The 13,693-nt window shown below is 43.4% G+C and overlaps 1 protein-coding gene across 1 annotated transcript in view; it reads right to left on the reverse strand.

Moving 5' to 3' along the window:
* Window positions 1–13,693, reverse strand: part of gnai2b (guanine nucleotide binding protein (G protein), alpha inhibiting activity polypeptide 2b) — a 132,982-nt gene that overhangs the window by 105,116 nt on the left and 14,173 nt on the right. The window lies entirely within an intron of this gene.

Consider the following 13,693-nt stretch of genomic DNA (forward strand, 5'->3'; position numbering starts at 1 on the left):
TAAACCTCATAAGAAGAAAGAAAAGAGGGCCACTGGCCAGGAGAAGAAGCATTGCAAGTGGTAGGCGTGTGAGGAAGCGGAAGAACTAGTCTGGCTAACGCAACTTCAAAGCTCTGCGAGCATTGGTCTGGCAAAGATATTAAGCCCAACCGTTTCCCAAAGCGCGTGGTTGACCAGCCTCCCTGAAATGCCTCAGTTTGCTACTGGTCGAAGCCAGAAAAGGCTGTGACGAAGCTTAAACCAATCACATCACTCTTTCCTCTGACGTATGTGACGCAACGGAAACTGCTTGAGTAACAGGAAGAAGATAAATATCTCCAGGGCTGCACTTTGCTCCATTTTCAATAAGAACTTCCCGTTGAATGCTTTCAATACAGCATCTACCGCTGTGTCAAAGGCTTGCCGCTGCTCCATGTTCTTAATGTTTCTAGTGAATGAAGCGCTTCCGGCATAGATTCTGTAAACAATCTATGGCTTCCGGTCGCAGTTCTACTACGTCACTGCCTTGAACACGCCTCTACCCAGGGCCGTTGGAGATGCTCAAAGTTGAATGGCTCCCGATTTTTTGGGAGCTTGGACGAGCTGGAGATAGCTTGCCTTGCCAGACTAAGTTCGCAACAGGCCCCCGTGTTGCGTCACACTTAGGATGGGTGGGCCCAGGCTACGGAAGAACACAAACCTTAGCTGGGCGGCTCTCCTGTCCATCCTGTTTTCCAATGTTTGCTTTCTGGACAATAAACTGGACTAGATCAGAGTCCAGCAGTCTACTCGGCATGAGTTCAGAAACTGCTGCATCTTCGTTTTCATGGAGACATAACTCCATGACCGCCCAGGACACCGCCATTCAGCTAGATGCGCTCACCTTGTTTCATGCCCTCCCTCTACAGTGAGGCTCATGGTGGATGCTTGTGTGTACATCAACTTGGAATGGTGCAAGAACTTGGTGCTAGTTTCTAGTTACTGCTCATTGTTTTATTCACACTAGAACTGTGTTTGATTGATTTAGTAATTACTGTACTGTCTTGCAATGTTTGAGCATGTGCACTTGATGTAGTCCTGTGTAGTCTTTAATTCTGTGTTGCTTCACGTAGCACTATGGTCATGGAGGAACGCTGCTTTGTGTACTGTACCATTCGGTACAATAAGCCCATTCGGGTTTTTTGCCTCTCCCTGAACTTTATATTATTTTGTTTTCTTTATTTTTTTGTAATTTTAACTGTGCAAAAATAAAGAACTGAACTGAAAAATTAAAATGGATTTTTGGAAGGTTAGCACCATTTGATTTACACAACATGCAGACCATTTTAAAGCTGCATTTTTTTTTTTTTTAATTGTGACAAACAATAATTAAGATGAAAAAAACAGAAATCTGGAGTGTGCAAAGGTATTCACCCCCTTTTGTATGAAACCGCTAAATAAGAGCTGGTCCAACCAATTCACTTCATAAGTCACATAATTAGTTGATTAAGATCCACCTGTGTGCAATCAAAGTGTCACATGATCTGTCACATGATGTCTGTATAAATCAGCCTGTTCTGGAAGGACCCTGACTCTGCAACACTACTAAGCAAGCAACATGAAAACCAAGGAGCTTCCAAACAGGTCAGAGACAAAGTTGTGGAGAAGTATAGATCAGGGTTGGGTTATAAACAAATATCCCAAACTTTGAATATCCCAGGGAGCACCATTAAATCCATTATAGCAAAATGGAAAGAATATGGCACCACTACAAACCTGACAAGAGAAGGCCACCCACCAAAACTCACAGACCGGGCAAGGAGGGCATTAATCAGAGATGCAACAAAGACACCAACAATAACGCTGAAGGAGCTGCAAAGATCCACAGCAGAGATGGGACGATCTGTCCATAGGACCACTTTAAGCCGTACAATCCACAGAGCGGGGCTTTATGGAAGAGTGGCCAGAAAAAAGTAACTGCTTCAAGAAAAAATAAATAAATAAAGCACGTTTGGAGTTTGCCCAACGCCATGTGGCAGACTCCCCAAACAGATAGAAGAAGATTCTCTGGTCAAATGAGACGAAAACTGAATTTTGGCTATTATAAGAAATGCCATTTGTGGCGCAAACCCAACACCCTGAGAACACCATTCCTACAGTGAAGCATGGTGGTGGCAGCATCATGCTGTGGGGATATTTTTCATCTGCACGGACAGGAAAACTGGTCAGGACTGAAGGAAAGTTGGATGGCACTAAATGCAGGGCAATTCTAAAGGAAAATCTGTTCGAGTCAGCCAGAGGTTTCAGACTGGGACGAAGGTTCACGGTCCAGCAGGACAATGACCCTAAACATACTGCTAAAGCTACACTGGAGTGGTTTAAAGGGAAACATTTAAATGTCTTGGAATGGCCTAGTTAAAGCCCAGACCTCAATCCAATTGAGAATCTGTGGCATAACTTGAAGATTGCTGTCCACCAATGAAACCTATCTAACTTGAAGGAGTTGGAGCAGTTTTGCCTTGAGGAATGGGCAAAAATCCCAGTGGCTAGATGTGCTAAGCTAATAGAGACATACCCCAAGAGACTTGCAGCTGGAATTGCAGCAAAAGATGGCTCTACAAAGTATTGACTTTTGGGGAAGTGAACACCTACGCACACTTCAGATTTCTGTCCCCCCCCCATCTTAATTACTGTTTGTGTCACAGTAAAGCAATTTGCACCTTTAAAAGTTGTAGGCATGTTGTATAAATCAAATTGTGCTAACCCCCCAAAAATCCATTTTAATTCCAGCTTGTAACGCAACAAAACAGGACAAACACCAAGGGAGATGAATACTTTTGCAAGACATTGTACATCCACACTCACTGGATTTTGAGAAACAGAGCGGTTATTTTTTGCAAAATTTGATAATTAAAAGGTTTATACAAAACATCCGGCAGAATAATTTCCGCTTAGGCGAACTTTTTAAAAACCTATCGATGGCTGCACAAATTGACTTTAGTGTTGTTTTTTCCTGGGACATTTCAATTATGTAATTTTTAAACTTCGAGCTTTTGAACGAGTCTTAATTTTTTTTTTTATTTTGTTGAATTAAGATAAAGAATGTAAAACCAGCAAAATGACTTTAGGAATTTGTGAAAAATGCTATAGTAATTATTGATAAAGGATACGTTCTTACCATCAATATTTTCATTCCATATTTTGTTGCTTTTTTGGGGTTTTGTTTTCGAGTAGAATATTTATTTTGTCCTCGGTTGGTTCAGCAACACGCACCACCATTGTTTTTCTCTACTCACAGTATATGAGCTGATTGGCTACTCTACTATGAGGCTATCAGAGCGCACGATAGCAACACAGGCGCTAAGAGAGCAGGGAACCAGTCTAAAGTAGCTCGTCTCGTTTCACGGGAAATGCATTAAAAAATTTTATTCATCAGCACGACAATATATAAAAGTACAAAAATACTTTGAGGAAATCATTCAAATGTCTGTGTTTTTGGTTATAATTCATCGAAGTATGCGTGTGTTCGGTTGTACTGGAAAAGCTCGGCTCAGAGAGGTCCACATAATGACGTAATTATACCAACTGGCTCAGGGCGACGAGGGTCAAGGACATCGTGTGCCAGCAGCGCGGTTGAAGCGGGCAGGTGTCAAACTTGGAACGTTTATATCACAATTGGAGTTCATAATCACTGAATAATAATCCTTACCTCTAACCAGTGTGTGTGTAATTCATATATATATATATCTCATCTCATCTCATTATCTCTAGCCGCTTTATCCTTCTACAGGGTCGCAGGCAAGCTGGAGCCTATCCCAGCTGACTACGGGCGAAAGGCGGGGTACACCCTGGACAAGTCGCCAGGTCATCACAGGGCTGACACATAGACACAGACAACCATTCACACTCACATTCACACCTACGGTCAATTTAGAGTCACCAGTTAACCTAACCTGCATGTCTTTGGACTGTGGGGGAAACCGGAGCACCCGGAGGAAACCCACGCGGACACGGGGAGAACATGCAAACTCCACACAGAAAGGCCCTCGCCGGCCCCGGGGCTCGAACCCAGGACCTTCTTGCTGTGAGGCGACAGCGCTAACCACTACACCACCGTGCCGCCATATATATATATATATATATATATACACACACATACATACACGATTTTTAAATTGTTTTGATGGTTTCATATATTTCGTAATCATTTTTATTTTCTAAATATTTATCAACATACCGCCATTGTGGCACAGGAGCCTGTGATTGGTGGACAGCGGACAAAGGGTGTCTCCCATTGGTTGTAAATCGTCACATAAAAATCGTAAACACATACGGGACCTGCTGATTGGCTGTTCACATACTGAAGCCAAGCGGAGCTGTCCGGTGTCTGTTGCTGTTGTCCGAAGAAAACTACAGCTAAAAAAGCTTTACTACCGGATTACTTGGACAGTCTTAGTCAGAAAGAAGCGCAGGATAGATATACACGGAAATTGGAGTTTATTAGCGGTTATGATCCGTACAAAATTCCTCGAAATGACTGGAGTGACGGTGCAGATTTGTGGCCTAGCGTTAGCATTAGCTACACGTTGGAATATACATTCTTTTCCCCGAAAAGTTCCGACATGGAAGAACAGTTTAAAAAAAAAAAAAAATCAAGAAAACCTTCTTGGTGTAAAGACTTCTCCCCCCCAGCATCAGCTTTTCGGAACAGAATCTTGTGAAAGGCAAAGCATTTACTCTCAAAGGGCTTTGACTTGAACTGTGGGCTAGATCCTATTCCCACTCGTCTATGTCTCAGCAACCCCAAGGGCATTTAGTTACACAGCTATCTATACTATCATTTATACAGTGATACTTATTATTGTTAAAACAATATCTGGAGTGTTATTATTTGTAAAATTAAATATCTTGCTCTAGACTTTCAAACAATATAAGATTTTATTTTAATTTTATCTAATAGTGGATGGTACAATAATTACAAACGCTAACAGAATCAGCACATTCCCGTTGTAGCTGTAGTCATACAATAACTATAAATCACCCTTCTAAGAATGATTTCAATAAACGGCTAATGTTCAGTTCCCTTTTCATTTATTCTCGATTCAAAAGGCACAGCTGAGTCACACAGGTTGATCAGTGTGTAACGGACAATAATCATTTTATCTAAAACTGTTTTTCCTGCCTGAGTCAATTTATTTCCATTTCACGTGCGTGAAGCTGTTGTAAAGTTCAGTCTGTTTGTATAGAACTCTCTTGAACCGGAGGTTCATTTCTACAGTACACTCGGGTTCCACGGTGACATTTTGCACAGGACTGTGTTCCTTTGATAACAGAAACTCCAGCATTATTATTATTATTCATCTCATCTCGTATCATTTCTAGCCGCTTTATCCTGTTCTACAGGGTCGCAGGCAAGCTGGAGCCTATCCCAGCTGACTACGGGCGAAAGGCGGGGTACACCCTGGACAAGTCGCCAGGTCATCACAGGGCTGACACATAGACACAGACAACCATTCACACTCACATTCACACCTACGGTCAATTTAGAGTCACCAGTTAACCTAACCTGCATGTCTTTGGACTGTGGGGGAAACCGGAGCACCCGGAGGAAACCCACGCGGACACGGGGAGAACATGCAAACTCCGCACAGAAAGGCCCTCGCCGGCCACGGGGCTCGAACCCGGACCTTCTTGCTGTGAGGCGACAGCGCTAACCACTACACCACCATGCAGCCATTATTATTATTATTATTATTATAATACTCTTTCAAAACTCTACAGCTTAATATACCCTCAATTATTCATTCCTCTGCTGCTAGAACTTTTCTTTCTGAATGTGTCTGCATATATTGGCGTTTTGGTTTTGTGGATTTATTATAATTATACTGCTTCACCTATTAAAAAAAATGCATTCTGTTCTCTCCAAAATAAAATAAAGCTCTGGGCAAGTGGAATTGTTTTTCGGGCAAGTATGTTTTGGGTGCTGCTTGCCCATTCGGCAAGTAAAGGCCTCTGCATGCTTGTGCGACAAGGCTTTCGCAGATAGCTTTTCGCAGACAGTTGTAATTTATTGTTGAGCGGGGGAATAGGCGTGCGCGATGTTATTCACCGGCACAACGCAAGGGGGCGAGAAGTCGCTAGGAGTAGTTGGTGGGTGTGGTTAGTGGAGTGTTTATCCTCCGGTTACTTATAATGACTAGAACTTTTTTATAATGACTAGAACTGGAGTCGTATAGATGTCCGTACTTCTTCACTTCCTCAATCAACCGCTCTTCATGCTGCTCCATCTTCGCTCGTGTTTTTAAAAATGCCGGTCGTGAAAACAAAACAAACCGGGAAAGTAGGGAAGCGAAAGTGCGTGTACAGCGGATAGAGTGGACCAATCAGAGCCCTCTTGTCTGCGAGGCTTCTGCAGTGGTCACAATTTTTGGGAGGTGCGCGCAGAGCGTCTGCGAAGGTGGGGGGGCTACGCAGACACTGTCTGCGACACCGTCTGCGAGGACTGGGTTGTCAGCATAAATTGGCCTTAAGACTGGGAGATTTTTTTTTCAAGGACTGGAGAGATATATAAATAAAAATCATATTTTATATATATATGATTTTTATTTATATATCTCTCCAGTCCTTGAAAAAAAAATCTCCCAGTCTTACTTGCCGAATGGGCAAGCAGCAGGGGTGATAGCCGGAACGCTATCACCCCTGTCACACACAATCACACAGCTTGGCTACTTACAGGTTCTGGTTGTGATACTAATCAAGTTGGATCTGCACCTCTCTGCGTCAAACATTGGACCCAAGAGGCCCAAATATTGTCCAGCATGACAATGCTTCCGCGCACAAAGCGAGCTCCATGAAGACATGGTTCGTTTTTTTTTTTAAAAACCCATTATTGCATTTCCGATACACCACAATGACACAATCATGGCAATTTCAGAACCCAGTGCATGACGTGTCAAAAGCAACTTGAAACTGTTGCTTAAAATAATTTCCTAAAGCTATTGCCATCATCTGTCCTTTACAGTAGAGCAGAAAGCATGACAAACTGACTAACCCGATATCAAGGAAATGGCAGGACTGATAACATTGGAGGACTAATTTAGCCTGGCACTTTATACAGGGCACTCCTATGAATTAATTATACGGGAGAAAGCCAAACTCTGCGCAGCTCAATAGAACACTAGAGGACAAACAGAGCCCCGTAATCCTCAGTGGAAATACAGGTCTGTCCTCTTTACACTTTTTTTTTTAAATAAAAAAAGTAAAGCATTACAAACAGCACGCATTCTCAGACATTTCACAAGCCAATTTCATTTCCCCTCTTTCTCTATCTAGTGCAGACAGTTTAAGGAGACTGGTTTCATAACTTTCAGACAGGTTTGTGGATGCATGTGCAACGCTATTAACATTCGGAACTAAGAAAACAGATGTTTAAAAAAAAGAAATAAAATTAATCCACATACAAGCAAATTATTGCACAGTGGTTACATCAGGCACAAAAGCCTGAACTGACAGAAGCACCTTTGGACCTGCACAATACAAACAGATTTCCTTGGTGCCAAGACTGATGTAACACACACATACCCATGTTTTCTGAAACCACACACACACACACACACCAAGCCAGTCACAGATCAGCCTACCACAACTCCCATTTGTCAAGTAAACATGATCCGTTTTCATTTAACATGATTGGATATTAGCTCCACCAAAAGCCCACGTGTTCCCAAACTGACTGCATAATTACTGTTCACTTCTTGTGAACACGGTTTGCTGTTGTCCAAAGCGTGTGGGCTTCCCGTTACCTTGAGACTTTTATAAACCTTTAGTTACACGAAAATAAAGTCTACACAACTTAACATTAATTGAAGCGCATCATAAACACGTCTCGGCTCATCAACTTCATTTCAGGTCAACGTATAAATGAAACCTTCATCCTTCGAGTTAGTGCAAAACGCGCATCTCTGTACGTTGCATCTTCCACCTACTGTTTCTGACACGTGAACGTGTGCAAGTGAAGCCGAGAGGAACGGCATCATCAACCTTGAGTCTTTCCGACGGTTACACCTTCAGAAGTTATAGGATCGGGTGCCATTTTTAAAATCAGTCTTCTTCCTCACTGCCAATTCGTTTGCTGTTTTGATGGAGTAAACAAATGTTTGATCGCCACCTACCTTGACCTTCACATTTTATCTTGGACGCAACAGTCATGCATGGCTATAATGCTGAGCTGTTGACCTTGGGTAATTTTTTTTTTTTTATGTTTGGGCCTTCTCGACGGTTCCCCTCTGCTTAAAATGGCTATAAGGTCTCTTAAGTTGTCTCATCTCTCATTATCTCTAGCCGCTTTATCCTTCTACAGGGTCGCAGGCAAGCTGGAGCCTATCCCAGCTGACTACGGGCGAAAGGCGGGGTACACCCTGGACAAGTCGCCAGGTCATCACAGGGCTGACACATAGACACAGACAACCATTCACACTCACATTCACACCTACGGTCAATTTAGAGTCACCAGTTAACCTAACCTGCATGTCTTTGGACTGTGGGGGAAACCGGAGCACCCGGAAGAAACCCACGCGGACACGGGGAGAACATGCAAACTCCACACAGAAAGGCCCTCGCTGGCCCCGGGGCTCGAACCCAGGACCTTCTTGCTGTGAGGCGACAGTGCTAACCACTACACCACCGTGCCGCCCCCCTCTTAAGTTGTTTTAAATAAAAAAAAAAAGATGAAAATTAGAAATACACTGTTAAAAGACTCACTTTACTATCCATGTTTGTTTTCAGATGCAAGTTCATTTCACATTCTTTTGAGACCAAACAAAACCAAACAGTTTATCTGTAAATAATAAATTAACTGGTTTCAGCTAGTATCTACGCTTGTATTTATTTTGTTGCCAATGCTTGTAAAATCATCGTCGATAAACGTGTGCGTGCTGTTGTAGCCATTACCACCACCTGATCCTCCAGTTACTACAATACTGTGTAGATCAGATGGCACTGAATCCCTGAGCTCATCACTCCAGCTGGAAATAAAGCCCTGAACTCACAAAAAGAGACTTCCTTACGAACAAAAAACCCCAACAACTCAGGTCTGCGAGCCAGTTGATAAAAAGGAAGTTTGCATGTGAACATGTGCAATTACAGTGCGACATATGCAAGAGGAGCGGCGTGTTTACAGACCACTCCCTTTCGCTTTTTGAATAGCTGAGTGGATGTTGCGCAGCGGTCAAAAGTGCAAGTCGGTAATGTAACTGAGCACGGAAACCACGTCTTGAGGTCGTTCTTACAGGAGATCCTCTGCAGCGTCCACTGAAGCACTGAAGAGGAAAAAACATAAAAGCTCAAGAGTGTGGGTCAGGACTCCGCTCTTGGCACTGCAGCGTGTACGCTTTCTCCGAGTGCATGAAAGCTGTAATGGTTTCCAAATGTCTATGAGCAACTCGAGCCGAAAATACTAAAGACATTGCTCAAACAACTACTCCAAGAGTGCTTACACACGCTTTAGAATTCTAGCTGCCTCAAGACCGCTGATGGTTTGCTGGGAGCGTGCAGACTCTATAGAAAAGACTCCATTAGAGCTGAAAGGAGTACGCTAATTAGTGCCCTTGGCCAAAAAAAAAAAAAAAAACACCCACCCCACTATATAGAAAACATAAAATCAGTTTGTCCCAACTGCAATTCCTCCCTTTTTATTTGTAAACAATCTAACTTGTGACTAAGGGTGGCCAGTGTGACAAAAATATCACATCATACATCGTTATCAAAGACTTTCCAACAATACACCACAATATTTAGGTTTGCTACAAACTGACAGGGCGGCACGGTGGTTAGCGCTGTCGCCTCACAGCAAGAAGGTCCGGGTTCGAGCCCCGTGGCCGGCGAGGGCCTTTCTGTGTGGAGTTTGCATGTTCTCCCCGTGTCTGCGTGGGTTTCCTCCGGGTGCTCCGGTTTCCCCCACAGTCCAAAGACATGCAGGTTAGGTTAACTGGTGACTCTAAATTGACCGTAGGTGTGAATGTGAGTGTGAATGGTTGTCTGTGTCTATGTGTCAGCCCTGTGATGACCTGGCGACTTGTCCAGGGTGTACCCCGCCTTTCGCCCGTAGTCAGCTGGGATAGGCTCCAGCTTGCCTGCGACCCTGTAGAACAGGATAAAGCGGCTAGAGATAATGAGATGAGATTTTAGTACCGTGATACCACACATTAGCATACTGTGACATGATCCATCATGATACCGATATATCATACTGGCACGCTTTAATGGTGACTTTAACCCCTTCAGTGCCCTTGGAGTCCAAGGCTTGGATGAGTCACGTACATCATGAAATCTTTTACCACCGTGCCTTATGATGTATCCTACTCGTCATAAACACCTCCTTTTATGTACCTTACGTGGCACGCGCCGCAAGTTGACCTAGTGGTTAGTGTGGCCGCCTCTTGATCGGGAGATCGCGAGTTCTATTCACAGTCCGGTCATACCAAAGACCATCGTAAAAAACAGTACCTGGTTACTTGGAATGCATGGACCCTTGATATATGTTGGGTTTTTAAGTACCAGTAATTCACGTTTATGGACAGGTTCTTATTGACAAGACCCACTGTCTTGGACGTTTTTGATTACTAGTTATTTTTACTCTACAAGAGTGTTTTTTGTGACTTTTCTATACTACTACTACTTCTTTTTTGGCTGCTCCCGATTAGGGGTCACCACAGCGGATCTTTCGTCTCCATTGCTCCCTGTCTTCCACATCCTTCTCTACCACACCTGCCACTTTCATGTCCTCTCTCACCACATCCATGTATCTCCTCTTTGGCCTTCCTCGTTTTCGTTTGCCTGGCAGCTCCATCCTCAACATTCTCCTTCCAACATGCTCTGCATCTCTTCTCAGGATGTGCCCATACCATCTCAGTCTCATCTCTCTTAGCTTAATTCCCAAGCTCTCCACATGTGCTGTCCCTCTGATGTGCTCGTTCCTTATCCTGTCCAACCTCCCATTGCAAACCTTAACATCCTCAACTCCGCCACCTCCAACTTTACCTCCTGTCTCTTCGTTAAGGGGTGATTTTTTGATACAAATATTTAAAAAAATATACAATTCTGAACAAGTTAGACGAAGATTATCAAAATATCCCAATTTTGACCTATTTTTGTCCTATATGCCCGGCCCATTACAATTAATTATGGGTGGCAGCCAAGGGGTTAATTATCTTTAAAGCAGTAAGTTTGGCGTGAAATGGAACAGGCCTCCCCCAAACAAACTGCACTGTGATTCTTACAGTTTCGGGTCACGACCTTGACACACTCACTGTTTTGAGAAACAACACTTGCTCGTAACGTGTGGGCATGTTTCTGTAGACGGCTAAGAACAAAGCTTACGCGTCTTTCTCAGGGACATGCACGCATTAGCTCAGTGACCTACTTCTCCAAAGGATGTTCATTAGGACAAAATATTGGACTGCTCTCTCATCAGTAACTCATCTTCCTCCTTCAGTAGCTTGTCCTTCTCTGCGTTTTTAGAAGCCACCTTAACAATAGCTTTTGGGCTGGTTTAAAAACAGCACCGCAGCGACATGAGGCAGGACGAAGGTCAAGAACTGACGGGTTTGGTTGCAAACACTCAGTACCCTCGTACTGAAAATGAAAAAAAAAGAAGTTGTTTTCTTAAAGTCAAACAAAACCCAAACAAACACTGTTTGCCGATCACCGCAAGTGCCCCGATGTGCCCTCCTCCCATTTAAATTAAAAATAATACTTTAACAACAATTTATCCATTTCAAAAAAAAAAAAGTTACAATATTGCTGAAAATAGGCGTGCCTGGACGCAACCATGTGCGCTGAAACCGCATATCTGGCACAAGAGAACACCATGTCCCTTCGTTACACAGAGCTATCAAATAAAAGCTAATTCTTTAAAAAAAAAAATCCCCAGGTGCCACTGTGCACACGCTGTGTGTGTTCGCCGTTTCAGATGGGTTAAATGCAGAAAAAGAACTTCACTGTGCTGTAATGTGACAAAGGCTTCCAATTCCAAAAATCTCAACAATAAAATCCGCGAATCAACAGACTTCACTTTTACGAAGAAGTTTAAATCCCACTCGGCTACAGGGCCGCTGACAGCTTTGGCTGGGCCTGGGGACAAAATGCTCTGAATGGGCCCCCCCGGGCCAACCCACACACACACCCACCCACCTCTCTTATCCCAGTCTCTACTCACTCCAACCCTTAAATGACAGGTATTCAAAAACCATTCAACCGGTCAACAACCATTTCATTTTAGCATTTCAACATTTTTACAGTTTTAACATTTTAACAAAAAAAAAGCCCAAAACCAGCAACCTCACACACATTGTGATCCTGTGAAGTAATCCCCAATTTCACTGAATCTTTCCCCCCTGTACTGTAACGGAATAAGCGGTTACTGTTATTTTGTATCCTTTAACCGAACGCCATTAAATGTATTCCGTTACGCCCCAAGCCTGCATGCGACAGCCCCCGCAATGCCTTCCTAAACTCGTGGATAGTCTACTATAATCACGCGATTGGGGTGCTCTTGAAGGAGCAGCGATGGACGGGGGATTTCGGGCAGGGCTGGGGGCGAACATAGTATACTGTGTGTGCGTACTGTCCAGTGTGAAAAGCAGAGAAGAACACACCGCTCGAGAAATGGCGGGATATGATTGCGGGCTAATGTGAATATTCTTAGCTTCAATCAGATATATGAAACACAATGTTATTAAGCCGTTGTGGTTATGAAATGATTCAATGCCCTGTGCATTTGATATGGTGTTCAGTGTGACTTGCTCTCCCCTCGTTTGTAACATGAATTGCGTGCCGCGCGTGCCTTGGTTGGGGTTACTGTACGGGGCTGGAAAAAGTTGGCTGTGTCTCACCTGGCTCAGCTGCCCCACTGCCTTTGCTAGTACCTGCTGCATCATCTGAATCTTTTTTAAAATATTTATGCAATGAGCCTCTGAGTCTCTTGGTTTCTTCCTCTCTTTTTCTCTTTTCTTTTCTTTTCTGTGCTCCTGACTTGTGCATGTTGGCAAATGGCACGCACGCTGATTGTCGAAGTGCTATGATCGAACGATGTCGTTTTTTCCCCTTTAATCAAAGAGTCAGACCAAACCATTTTTGCATTAGGGGTGGTAGGGGGTTCTTGACGCCTTTTTCAAAGACAATAAAGGCAAAAGATCTAGAAATCATTTATTGAATGCAAATATAGCACATTTCTCCCCCAAATCAACACATTTTGAAATGAAATAAAATAATTTAATCACAACTTCATGAGAGCCCAGTTCTAGGCCCCCCCCCCATTCCTGGGCCTGGGACAACATACCCGTTTGTCCCCCCCTGTCGGCGGGCCTGCTCGGCTAGATAGCGCATATGCAGTACTGACACAGATACGAGTAAACAATCCCGTTGCCACAGCAATGTGAATCTTGCTGCCTAAAAAAGATCGCTTTTCTCAGGGAATTAAAAAAATAATAATAAAATAATAATAATAATTCACGACACATAAAATAAGCAATGAGCTGGCTTATTTTACACCCAAACGCTTGACACTTGGGTTCTTTCCGACAATTTAGAAGCGATGTGTCCACGAGATCCACCCCCCTTGGTGAGTCACGTAGCACGTAGGTAATGTCACGATTTGTACTCGGAGTGTGATATCTGAACCTCGGAGGGAATAAGATGCCAGCGCCCAGGGACACCGTTTTTCTTTTGAAATAAAATC

This window comes from Neoarius graeffei, chromosome 4 (genome assembly GCF_027579695.1).
Source record: "Neoarius graeffei isolate fNeoGra1 chromosome 4, fNeoGra1.pri, whole genome shotgun sequence".
Taxonomy (NCBI): Eukaryota; Metazoa; Chordata; class Actinopteri; order Siluriformes; family Ariidae; genus Neoarius; species Neoarius graeffei.